This window comes from Oryctolagus cuniculus, chromosome 17 (genome assembly GCF_051225735.1).
Source record: "Oryctolagus cuniculus isolate XC-2025 breed Fujian yellow rabbit chromosome 17, ASM5122573v1, whole genome shotgun sequence".
NCBI classification, from domain to species: domain Eukaryota; kingdom Metazoa; phylum Chordata; class Mammalia; order Lagomorpha; family Leporidae; genus Oryctolagus; species Oryctolagus cuniculus.
The window spans coordinates 61,281,560-61,294,958 of NC_142883.1; the positions used below are offsets into that span (position 1 = coordinate 61,281,560).

The 13,399-nt window shown below is 46.1% G+C and overlaps 1 pseudogene; it reads left to right on the top strand.

The window, feature by feature from the left end:
• The first annotated feature begins 760 nt into the window (after positions 1 to 760).
• LOC149121265 (TBC1 domain family member 1 pseudogene) lies at positions 761 to 1,578 on the top strand (annotated as a pseudogene).
• Positions 1,579 to 13,399: the final 11,821 nt, after the last annotated feature.

The following is a 13,399-nucleotide window of genomic DNA, read 5'->3' on the forward strand; positions in this document are numbered from 1 at the left end:
ATATAATACAAGTTTTTATTTACATTTCCTGGGAGGATTAGTGATGTTGAATGTATTTCCATGTATCTTTTGTACTTGTGTATGTACTCTGAGATATGCGTGTGGATGTATTTGCTCCACTTATAAAGGAAATTACATGGTGTCTTGTAATACAGCTGTTGGAGTTCCTTGAATATTTTGAGTGTTAACCCCTTATGAGATGAGTGATTTGCACTTGTTTGTCCTGTTCTGTAGGTCGTCTCTTCACTCTGTTGGTTGTTTCTTGTGCTGTCAAGAAGCTTTGTGGTTGGAGGCAATCACATTGGTGTATTTTCATTTTTGTTCTCTCTGGTTTTAGGGCCAAATCCAACAAACATCCCAGTGAACATCAACATCATGAATTCAAAAATACTTTTCCCTATTTTTTCTTGATGGAGGTGGTTTAGGTTTAGAGTTTGAAATCTTCCTTTTGGCCAGCGCCACGGCTCACTAGGCTAATCCTCCACCTGTGGCACCAGCACCCATGGTTCTAGTCCAGGTTGGGGTGCCAGATTCTGTCCTGGTTGCTCCTCTTCCAGTCCAGCTCTCTTCTGTGGCCTAGGAAGGCAGTGGATGATGGCCCAAGTGCTTGGGCCCTGCACCCACATGGGAGACCAGGAGAAGCATTCGGCTCCTGGCTTCGGATTGGCACAGCCCACTGGCTGTAGCGGCCATTTGGGGAGTGAAGCAACGGAAGGAAGACCTTTATCTCTGTCTCTCTGTCTGTCTCTCTCACTAACTCTGCCTGTCCAAAACAAACAAACAAACAAACAAACAAAAAAAAAAACCTTTCTCTTCAGTCTTAATCCATTTTGTCTTGAGTCTGTTGGGAAGCCACAAGCCCTTGATTCTGCAGCAGGAAAACCTAGAAACCATAGTCAACTTTATCAAAAGCACACTGCCCAACCTGGGCTTGGTACAGATGGAGAAGACCATCAACCAGGTGTTTGAGATGGACATCGCTAAGCAATTACAAGCTTATGAAGTCGAGTACCACGTGCTACAAGAAGAGCTCATCAATTCCTCCCCACTCAGTGACAACCAAGGAATGGATAAATTAGAGAAAACCAACAACAGCTTACACAAACAGAACCTTGACCTCCTTGAACAACTGCAGGTGGCAAACAGCAGGATCCAAAGCCTGGAGGCCACGGTGGAGAGCTGCTGAGCAGTGAGAGCAAGCTGAAGCGGGCCCTGTTGGCACTGGAGCTGGAGCGCACCGCCCTGCTGCAGGCTGCAGAGGGGCTGCGGGGGCAGTTGCGGGCCCGGCCTGTGCTCAGCCCCAGCCCACAGGTGACTGAAGGCCCGGAGGAGAGGGCGCGGCTCCATCCTGACGCTGTCCAGGCCCTAGCTGAAAGGGACCAGAGATGCTGGAGGAGACCAGGGAGCGTGGAGTGAGCTTCTCAGGGAGGAAACTGGCAGCCAGCATGCAGCCTCATGAGCTCAGACTCGCAGCCTGGGGGCACCTGTGCTGTTGTGGTGACGGTGTTTTGGGTTCTGAACCGTCCCTTCTCCGGTCCTGATTACTGTACTCAATAGCTTTAGATGTCATGGACACAAATAAATGCACCTTTATATTTCAAAAAGAAAAAAATACGGGTTGTTATTTTATTTTGTTGCAGGTGGATATTCAGTTTCCTCAACCTGCTTCATTGACAAGTTATGCTTTTATCATTGTATGTTCTTGGCACAATTGTCAAAGACCACTTGATTCTCAATCCATAGGTTTATTCTGTTTTCTGTTCTGTCACATCGCTCAGCATGTCTGTTTTTATGCCAGTACCATCTAATTGTGGTTACACTAACTTTTTTTTCCCCAAAGAAAGCTTTTATTTAAGGAATACAAATTTCATAAGTACAATTTTTTTTCCAAAGAAACCTTTTATTTAATGAGCACAAATTTCATAAGTACAACTTAATGAATATAGCATTCTTCCCACTAAACCTGTCCTCCCACCACCACTCCCACCCCACCTCCTTCTCCCTCTCCCATTCTCAATCCCATTCTTCATTAAAATGCATTTTCAATTAACTTTATACACAGAAGACCAACAATTTTACACATATACACAAAATATACAAACTGTTTGAGAACAAGTTTTATAGTTAATTTTCATAATACATCTCAACTGAGGACAGAGATCCTGCATAGGAAGTAAGTGCACAGTGACTCCTGTTGTTCATTTAACAATTGACACTCTTATATATGATGTCAGTGATCACCTGAGACTCTTAACATGAGCTACCTAGGATATGGAAGCGTTTTCAGTCCACAAACTCCATCAGTGTTTGGACAAGGCCATAGGCAAAGTAAAAGTTCTCTCCTCCATTTAGAGAAAAGTACATCCTTCTTTGATGGCTACTCTTTCTGCTAGGTCCTCACTCACAGAGATGTTTCACACAGAACATTTTTGCGACAGCGTCTTGGATTTCCATGCCTGAAATTCTCTCATGGGGTTTTCAGCCAGAGCAGGAAGCCTTAACAGCCTTCATGATTTTCTTATTTCTGTACAACTCACTTAGCTTCACTGAGGTGACTACTTTTTATTTCCCTTTTTAATTTAAGTTTATTGATACATTAGATCGTAGTGTGACAGCAAATGCACGGTACTTACTACAACAAAATTCTCACCAATTTTCATGCTAATGTGATATTAGCACAAAGAGAAGAGATTAGGTGACTTTTAAATTATGTATCAGGCTGTTTGCAGTTCTGCCCTTTTTCTAGGTGAATTACCTGCAGTTTTGTTTTCTTGGTTGATTGCATCAGTGCAGTTGACGCTGTGTTTCTGGAAGCCTTGCTTTCTTGTTTGTACATTGGAAATGGCAATGACTGCTCCCTGTCATGATGGCCTGGTGCTCCATCAGTCGGCAGTGCTCTGCTTGATGCAAGAGATGGACTGACCCCTGGGTGTGTTCTGTGTGACTTGGGAACTTCTTTGACCACTTCTTTTCCTTCTACATCACAAGAAAGAGCTTGGACCTGTACTTCAGTGAATTCTCCAAGTCCAGCCTTGTCTATCAGAAGAGTTCCTGCCCTAACTGTTCTGTGAGTCAGGCAGTGATCAGGATGAGCATCTGGGAAAGGGCCCTGTGGGGGGTGACCTGTGTGGTCGGGAGACCAGGAGTCCAGGTGCACACTCCAGTCTCAGTGTCCCTCCTGTAGGAGAAGTCAAAGTCAGCCACCTTCCCTGGGTTTTGCTCAGCTTGGTTCAGGGAGAAGGTAATGCGCAGAATGTGACATTGTTCTTACCCAGTATAAATTGACTGCTTCCTGATTGCTCGTGGGTGCCTCAGCTTCTCAGAGACTGAATTCAGAACATCTCTTCAGAGGCTCACTAGGCTAATCCTCTGCCTGCGGCACCGGCACACTGGGTTCTAGTCCCAGTTGGGGCGCCAGATTCTGTCCCGGTTGCCCCTCTTCCAGTCCAGCTCTCTGCTGTGGCCTGGGAAGGCAGTGGAGGATGGCCTAAGTGCTTGGGCCCTGCATCCGCACTGGAGACCAGGAGGAGACACCTGGCTCCTGGCTTTGGATCAGCGCGGTGCACTGGCCACAGCATGCCAGCCATAGCCGCCACTGGGGGTGAACCAATGGAAAAGGAAGACCTTTCTCTCTGTCTCTCTCTCTCTCTCTCTTACCTTCACTCTGCCTGTCAAACAATTTTTAAAAAAAAAGAATATCTCTTCATGGTATTTTGCTACTGATGTCATTTAATTTAAATGTAAATGGGCACTTAGCCATTTGTTGCTTTCTGATGTTTTCTTTGATTATTGATATCATAGTGATACTGAGATTTAGGCTCATTCTGTGTACACTTGTAATCCACAGTGTTCAGACACAAGGAATATGAATTTTAGAATTGTCTTCCTCATGAACTTGTGTTCCTAATGAAATTATTTGTGACTTTCCTTTTCTCCTGACTGCAATGATCTGCAAATTTAATTTATACTTTGTATGCCTTTAGGGTATGTCCCATATTACATCATTTCTCAAACCACAGGTTCTAAACTGTGAAACATTATTTTTTAAAAAAGATTGATTTTGCTTATTTGAAAGATAGAGTTACAGAGAGAGGTACAGACAAAGAGAGAGAGAGAGAGAGAGAGAGGTCTTCTATCTGCTGGTTCCCTCCTCAAATGACTGCAACAGCCAGAGCTGAGCCATTCTGAAGCCAGGAGCCAGGAGCTTCTTCCAGGTCTCCCACCTGGGTGCAGGGTTCAAAGGACTTGGACCATCTACTGCTTTCCCAGGCCATGTCAAAGAGCTGGATCAGAAGTGCAGCATCCAGTACTTGAACCAGCAGCACTCATATGGGATGCCAGCACTGGAGGCCAGGTCTTTAACCTGCTATACCAGGCTCCAGCCCAAATCTAAAAACATTGTTGTCATCCACTCATAGATCTCACTGCAGTGACTATGCATCTATTTCCTTTTGGTTATAATTTTCCTGAGCAGTTCTGCTGCCTGAGAGCAGCACTTTGTTTCCAGTTGGGCTCTCTCACTGGATGCTTCCTAATTGTACGGGTGCCAGTGAAAGGCTGCCAGGACAGATAGATCAGCCGGGGTCCCAGCACTGGTTCTGAGGGTACCCATGAGGAGTTCCCCTGCCTCCTAAGGCCATTCTGCTTTTCCACATGCTGCTGTCTTCACTTCTGGACCTGCTGATCTGAACCATCCCTAGCATGCACGTACACACAGGAGACTAGACCAGCGCCTCCACCGCATGCCTTGGCAGCATTTCTGAGGTCACTGGTACACATTATGGAATCCATGAATTCTTCCAGCCTGTGCTTGGAGTGCTCTGGGACAGGTCACCTGTACATGCTTGCAGGGCGTCAGAGGCTGGAAGGGCTTCTATGACATTGTCCTGCATTTGTTGTCAAGTCATGCATGTGTGTATGTGCAGGGGTGCTTAAGATGCAGCTGTGACCAGGCTCAGCCATTCCTTCAATGGGAGTCCATGGAGAGTGAGCACTAGAGCATCCCCAGGCTACAGGAAACCAGGAGTTCATTCACACAGTCCTGCTGTTGACTTTATATGTGTAAGGATCAGTGTTTTATTCCAGGAAACCCAGTCTGTAGTGTGTGTACATACATCTTTAATTCTCAGGAATTAGATTCATGACGTTATGTCAATGATAGGATTTTATTTATCCATTAATTTTTTTACATGGGCAAAAAAAAGTCAAGGAGTTCTTTCCCTTTGAGAATTTATTTCAAAACAGTGCATTTAAAGGCAACATGGGTGAATCAGTAAGAGGGTCCTTGGCCATCGTGTATGAAACACAAGGAATCGTAGCATGCCTGCTTTCTTTGTCTGAACTTGGCAAAATCACATTGTGCTAGCGTTGTGGGCCTAAGTATATATGACTTTATGTGTATCTGTCTTGTAATCTAAGGAATTCAAGAGGAATAATAATCACTAATTAATGAAAAAAATTTCTGTAGTTAAACCAGATTTTTCTGAAGATTGATATAAAGCGAAAATTATTAACTAAATTCAAATGACACAAATATAAGTAGAAAAACCACTAATTTTTTATTTTGTGACTCAAATAAACCAGAAGAAATTCAGACCTAATGATCCTATGAATGAAATAGTGACCAACAGAGAAAGGTTAACCAGTAACTCAGGGGAAGCATTTTGTAGACACATGATAGAAATAACTCCGTGAGCTCCAGGATTCTGACACTGCCTCCCTGTATAAAGGGACTGAATCTAGATTTGGGAACTTGGGGGCTGTTGTCCTCCATAACAGGACTTCTACTGAGTAAGAATAATCAGGTCAGACTGACTGAGAGGGGAGGTTCATGAAACAATGAACTACAGAGGCAGGAGATTAGGTGTTGTATTATTTAGCATTGCGCAGAAACAACTGAGAAAGCAGGGTGAGGCGAGACAGGCATTTCTGAATGCTGTTGCTCATTCAGAATTTCCAAAACCTAATTTTCTGTAAAAAGGATGACAACAACATATTGATGGATCATACAAGGGTACCAGAGGGAGAATCAGTAATCGAAACAAAGAAGGAACCACGCCACACATGAACAGACTCCGATCTTGCTGTCCTTTGTGTGTGGAGCAGAGTCGTTTTCAGGATGAAGGAAAAATCACCAAGACAATGGTACCAAGTGTGAAGGGACATCATTACTAAGAATCAGGGAAACTCAGAAATGGATGGGCAGGACTCAGGAAAGAAGAAGGAAAACAGGAGAAAATAACATCAGCCTTGAAATGCAAACCACAAGAAACACAGGAACAGACTGTGCCTTAGAAGAAGCAGAAGGTGGCATAAAGGGAAATACTGTTAAGAATAAGAAGTTTACTGAAGATTTCAGAACACGAGAGGGAGATACCAAAGGTGAATCCATGCATGTGTATGAATGGGATTCCTGGAAGAGGGAACCAATGCAGTGATCCAGACTAATAATTAGAATTCAGACTTCTTCTGCTATGAAGTATACTCCCACACTACTTCATAGAATCCTGGGTCTGACTTTACGTCACTGATGTCACTGATACTCTAGTAGTAGCATCTGTGAATTAAAAGAAAATGTGTTCATGCATCTAGAGTTCAAGGATGAGCGGCACAGAAGGAAATGAAAATAAGACTCTCACCAATCTTGTAGAGATAGCGAGACTGGGTCAGGGGAACAAAAATGTATTTAAGATACTCAAGAAGAGAAAGGATAAGTCAGGAACTTTGTGCCATCCAAGCTGACGTTAGGTGAAAAATGCATTGGCGTCCAGGTGGTCATGAGAGGTCTTGGGTGAGATGGACCTCATGGTCCCTTCCAGAGGAGGAGCAGACACGAGACAACACAACCACTAGGAAGTCATTGCTGCAGCACAGATTGAAAAGACCACGCCTGGCAGTGACTTTCAGTGGAGACCACATCTTTCTGGTTCCTTTCCAGAGAGTGCTGGTGAGGGCACTCACCAGGTGACTGCTCCCGGACCCTTTGGACTTCTACCTTTGCTAAGCTTGTTTTCCTACACTGTGCTTTATTAGACAAAACCATATGAAAACCAACTGGTGCTCGGTGATGATTTAATATCAGAGCTCGCAGAGGACTGGTGAGGAGGGCCGTGGCTGCTGTTGTGTCTCCTCCTGTGTGGTTCAAGCTTCCGATGGTGTGGGAAGCTCCAGCTCCTCTGGGTCCAAGGACTCCACACTGCAGACTTCCGAGCAGCTGAAGATGTCTGCAAGAAAGACAGAGGAGCAGGGGTCAGTGGGGGGACAGGGATGCAGCAGGGGAGTGGGCAGTGGGGTGGGAGTAGAGCACTCACAGGGCTCTTGATCTCAGGATCTCCCGAACTCAGCAGCAGGGTCGTGGTCACTGAGGCCCATTTGCTAGGGCGAATTCCCCCAGGCATTCATGGGACAGCCTTCAGGGAGGTGACCCCTTAAAATGTGAACTTGATGCACAGGAAAGGGCAAGTCTCTCGGGCCCTAGGATTTCTCTCTCTCTCTCTCTCTCTCTCTCTCTCTCTCTCTCTCTCTCTCCCTCTCTCTCTCTCTCTCTCTGTCTCTCATTTACTAAATATAAATTTCCAAAGTACAACTTTTGGATTGTAGCGGCTTTTTTCCCCCATAAACTCCCTCCCATCACAACCATCCTATCTTCCACTCACTCTCCCATCCCATTCACATCAAGATCATTTTCAATTATCTTTATATACAGAAGATCAGTTTAGTATACAGTAAGTAAAATTTCAACATTTTGCACCCACACAGAAACACAAAGTATAGAGCACTGTTTGAGTACCAATTATACGTTAATTCACATAGTATAACACATTAAGTACAGAGATCCTACATGAGGAGTAAGTGCACAGTGACTCCTGTTGTTGGTCTAACAATTGACACTCTTATCTATGACGTCAGTAATCACCCGAGGCTCTTGTCATGAGCTGCCAATGCTATGGAAGCCTCTTTTTTTTTTTTTTTTGACAGGTAGAGTTAAACAGTGAGAGAGGAGACAGAGAGAAAGGTCTTCCTCCCATTGGTTAACCCCCCAAATTGGTGCTATGGCCTACGTGCTGTGGCCGGCTTGTTGCGCCGATCCTAAGCCAGGAGCCAACTTCCTCCTGGTCTCCCATGAGGGTGCAGGGCCCAAGCACTTGGGCCATCCTCCACTGCCTTCCCAGGCCACAGCAGAGAGCTGGACTGAAAGAGGAGCAACTGGGACAGAATCCAGTGCGGCAACCAGGACTAGAACCTGGGGTTCCAGCGCCACAGGCCGAGGATTAGCCTAGTGAGCCACGGCGCTGGCCTGGGAGCCTCTTGAGTTCGCTAACTCCCATCTTGTTTAGACAAGGCCATAGTCAAAGTGGAAGTTCTCTCCTCCCTTCAGAGAAAGGTACCTCTTTCTTTGATGGCCCGTTCTTTACACTGGGATCTCACTCACAGAGATCTTTCATTTAGGTCATTTTTTTTCCCCTGAGTGGCTTGGCTTTCCATGCCGGAAATACTCTCATGGGCTTTTCAGCCATATCCAAATGCCTTAAGGGCTGATTCTGAGGCCAAAGCGCTGTTTAAAACATCTGCCATTCTGTGAGTCTGCTGTGTATCCTGCTTCCCATGTTGGATTGTTCTCTCCATTTTAGTTCTATCAGTTAGTATTAGCAGACACTAGTCTTGTTTATGTGTCCCTTTGACTCTTAATCCTATCATTATGATCAATTATGAACTGAAGCTGATCACTTTGACTAGTGAGATGGCATTGGTACATGCCACCTTGATGGGATTGAATTGGAATTGCCTGGTATGTTTCTAGCTCTACCATTAGGGGTAAGTCCGATTGTGCATGTGCCAAACTGTACATCTCCTCCCTCTCTTATTCCCACTCTTATATTTAATGGGGATCACTTTTCAGTTAAATTTCAACACTTCAGAATAATTGTGTGTTAATTAAGGAGTTCAACCAATGGTACTAAATAGAACAAAAAAATACTAAAAGGAATAAAGTAGTAAGTTGTTCCTCGACAATAAGGACAAGGGCTGATCAAGTCACTGTTTCTCATAGTGTCCATTTCTCTTCAACAAGTTTCCTTTTAGGTGCTTAGTTAGTTGTCACCGATCAGGGAGAACATATGATATTTGTCCCTTTGGGACTGGCTTATTTCACTCAGCATGATGTTTTCCAGGTGTCTCCATTTTGTTGCAAATGACCGGATTTCATTTTTTTTTTACTGCTGTATAGTATTCTATAGAGTACATGTCCCATAATTTCTTTATCCAGTCTACTGTTGATGGGCATTTAGGTCGATTCCATGTCTTAGCTATTGTGAATTGAGCTGCAATAAACATTGAGGTGCAGACAGCTCTTTTATTTACCAATTTAATGTCCTTTGGGTGAATTCCAAGGAGAGGATTGGCTGGGTTGTATGCGAGGGTTATATTCAGGTTTCTGAGGAATCTCCAAACTGGCTTCCATAGTGGCTTTACCAGTTTGCATTCCCACCAACAGTGAGTTAGTGTCCCTTTTCCCCACTTATTCACCAGCATCTGTTTTTGGTAGATTTGTGTAAGTAAGCCATTCTAACCTAGTCCTGGGATTAAAAAGCCAAGGCCTACTCCCCTGGGTCTGATGACACAGGGTGGGGCCGTGATCCTGCCCAGTCTGACCTCACCATCAAGATCCAGGATCCAGCCTGTGACCCACATCTTAACTACAGACAACTGCCCCAGCTCTTCGGTTTCCTTCCCTAATCCTGTAGATCTGATCTCAAGCATGTAATTGGAAACAGTCATTTTGTGGCACTAAAACCATATCGTGATTGCTTTAGTACCTGTCAGCATGGAACTGGGATGGAAGAAACTTCTTCTGAAAGGGTCATAAAACCAGTGTGTGTGTGTAATTGAAGTGTAAAATCAGAGCACAGACGAGAAGAACAGAGGGACTTGTGGCCCTGCTCCTGTCACTCTCCAAAGTGAGCTTTGCCTTGAATTGATGTCAAGTGTTTCTGTTTGAACTTGACAGCTATACAGGTGATTTTATATCCCCCCCAATAAAACAGTTTAAACATATTTTAAAAAGCCTCGGTCGTCACCCTCTAAGAAAAGGGGCTGAGGGCCCCCTGAGGATTGGGGAAATCCCAGCAGCCCCTTGTTCTGCACTGGCTCTTAAGTGGTGTCAGGATGGGCCGGGTACCCACAGGACTGCAAAGGTGGATCTGTGGCCTCTTCTGGTGTGAAAAGGAGCCCAGAGGTGCCTCCCTCTGTCCATCCTCACCTCATTGTCTCGAGGTGGAGGAGCTCAGGGACAACACCAGTGTCCCACCACAGCTGGTGAGGCTCCCTGTTGGCATCCATGTCGGGCAGGCAGGAAAGTGCCCTCCAGAGGGAGGTGTTGAGTGGCTCTGGTGGCTCTTCCAGAAACAACACCACCCGTGGCCACACTGAAGCCATTTACATGCCAGTTGTACCAGCACCCCCAGCCTTCCCTTCAGATGTAAGCAGCTCCTGGGGGCTCAGCCTGGGAGCCCTAGGGGAGCCCTGGGACCACCTCAGGGTACATCCTTCACTCACCTGCGTGGATCCTGAATAGCCATTCCTCTCCACTCTCCAGGTCAGGCTCCACGGCAGCCTCTCCACCTCTGGGCTCCAGTTTGTTGGCTTCCCTGAGGTGTCACAAAGAATGTGAAGCAATGGAGTCCATGTGCCCTTACTCCCCTGACCCCGAGCTACCTGCTCTACTCACAATTCCTGATCTTCATTGAGGTCCTCCATGTCCTGAAGACTTTGGGGATAGTTCGCATCCAGGGAACATGTGGACAGCTGGAAGGAGACAAGTATGTTTTCTGAACCAGGTGTTAAGGAAAAGCGCTGTCCTGGGGGACATGGAAGCCAGAGTCAGACTTCCCAGGAGTCCTCCCTCCATTGACACTGGGACCCTGCCTGCCTGTCCCCAGCCCAGCTCCCTGTGTGGGCAGTCGGGTTGCTCAGCACCATTTCATAGTGCAGTCCAGGGGTGAGGAGTGAGGGCAAGGGTGATGAAGGGAGAGGGGAGGGCTGCAGAGAGACTGGATCAGCATCCACAGTGCAAGGACATCCACTGCCTGGATGCCACCAGGTCCTTCAAGATGCGATTCATCCACTGTGGTGAGGTGGGAATGTGGGAGAAGCAGGATCAGGGGCTTGTGAACAAGAAAGCAAGAGAGTCAGAAAAGAGATGAAAGAAGAAATCACTTACTCCCAGATCACTGCTCCCGAGGGAATGTTCCGATGCTGCCACATAGCCTTCCATGTGCACCAGAGCAGGGGTGTTGAGGTTGCCAGAGAGAAGGAAAGGGGAGAGTTAGACTTGAGGTGAGGACTCGGATCCCTGCTGCTGGTTAGATGATGTGGGTCAACCTTGGACCCCATGTCTATATCCCTATCCCAGGCCTAGATGGCTTCACCTCTGTAATAAGTGAGAGGATCTCTGAACTTTGCCTTCTTCTTCCTGCCTCAGATTCCCATCACTGTGCCTAAGAAGTATCACCTTGTTCCTCCATAGGTAGCCACTGGGTCGATGTGTGCAACTCATTGTTTTCCATCCCTCCTGTTTCCCTTCCTCTATTTTGTCTCATAACTCTTCTCCATTTCCTTTGTCCTTGTCATCTTCTACCAGTCATATTATTGTCTAATATGGGAGCTCTGGAGGCCAAGATAAAGATATACTGCCACCTGGGGCTGGCATTGTGGTGCAGCAGGTTCAAGCGCCACCTGTGGGGACCCCTAATGGGATCCCTGGTTGGTGTCCCTGCTCCTCCACTTCTGATCCAGTTCCCTGCTAATGTGCCTCAGAAAGCAGTGTAAGATGTCTCGTGCTTGCGCCCTGCCAGCTGTTTGGGAGACTCTGATGGAGTTTTGGACTCCTGATTTGGCCTGGTCCAACCTGCTCATTGAGGTTCTATGGGGACTCTGCCAGTGGATGGAAGATTTCTCACTGATTTCCCTCTTTGTCTATAACTCTGCCTTTCAAGTAGTAAATAAATCTTTAAAAAATGTATTGCCACGCACAGCAATACATCTATAGATCACTTACATGGGGAACAAGTGTCATGGACGCTTGTTGGGCCTTGGGAAGGTAATGAGGACCAACCCCACCTGTCTGGGGTAACCTCATGGAGTTTGGAAATATTGAATCATCACAAGAATCCCATGTTTCCTGATCCACTTGAAAAGATGACCCAAAGAGGAGAAGAAATTTAATTTGTTCAAATTCTGGTAGTCGGCCAAGGAGGCAACAGGGTGTCCACAGCAGGTGTATTCTTGGCCACATCAATAAATGGGACTTGCTAGAGTTTTCACTGAGCAGTGGGAGGACTGGGAAGTAGGAAGTTGGCAGGCCTGAGGACAGGGAACCTGCTAGGCATGACTGGAGGGGGAACAGGCTGTGTTTGAAGCAGTGCATCTGAGGGGAACAGTGATGCCCAGTCCTGCTGCCCAGAGGCCCTCCACTGAGCCCAGTGCATTCCAGGAGATGAGGTCAGCAGCACCTCGTGTGTGTCCAGCCCAGGATCCCCTAACACACATCCTCTGGGCAGCCTGTACAGCTATGCAGTGTCTCCAGTAGCAGCTGGATAATGGCCTGTCACACAGTCTACTCCAAACACTAGACTTGGATGAGATGTGGAAGCCAAGATGAACCCAGAGTAATGCTTGGACCTCACAACTCTAAGATGCTGGGGCCTCCCCAGTCAGCCCAGAGCAAGTATTCTTTAACTCAACTGACCCTGGGTGTGTGTGTGGGGGGGGTGCTCTTCTTCCTTCTGCCCTGAGCTGAGGATGAAGCAAGGAGCCCTTACTGAGACACAATGGCAGCACCTTGCTCTTTGACCTTCAACCTTGTAAGAAAGAAATTTCTGTTCCTGATTAGTTACAGAGTCTCAGGTATTACGTTGTGGCCAGAAATGGACGAAGACAATGGTCAGTGCAAAACCCAGACATCTCTTGTGTTCAATTCAAAGGTAGTGCTGTCCTGTCACAATGCAGTGGATTTGATCTTTGCAATGGAAAAGCCGGGGTGGCCAGTATTAAAGCAAATGTAAAGTTTTAAATAGTAAAGCAAGAAATGATAGTTAACAATTTCTATTGCTCCAATCCCATGGGTATAAAACCTCTTCCTACTCTATAATTAATATAAAAAAGAACAAATCAGACGTCTACATACAATGTCTTTTTTCCTCCTGAGTTCCTATGTCCTCTCAGGGTCCAAAGTAGCGGATAACCCAAGCATTGCCCTAATTTGACCCTCTGGTCTTTGTGGGTGTTGCTCCTACCTGAAGAGGCTTCATCCTCACTGTTATAGTCAGAAACGCTCTGCAAGACCCAATCTTGAGAGACACAAACACAGACAGTAAGTGTTCACAGAGAGTCTCACCCATTC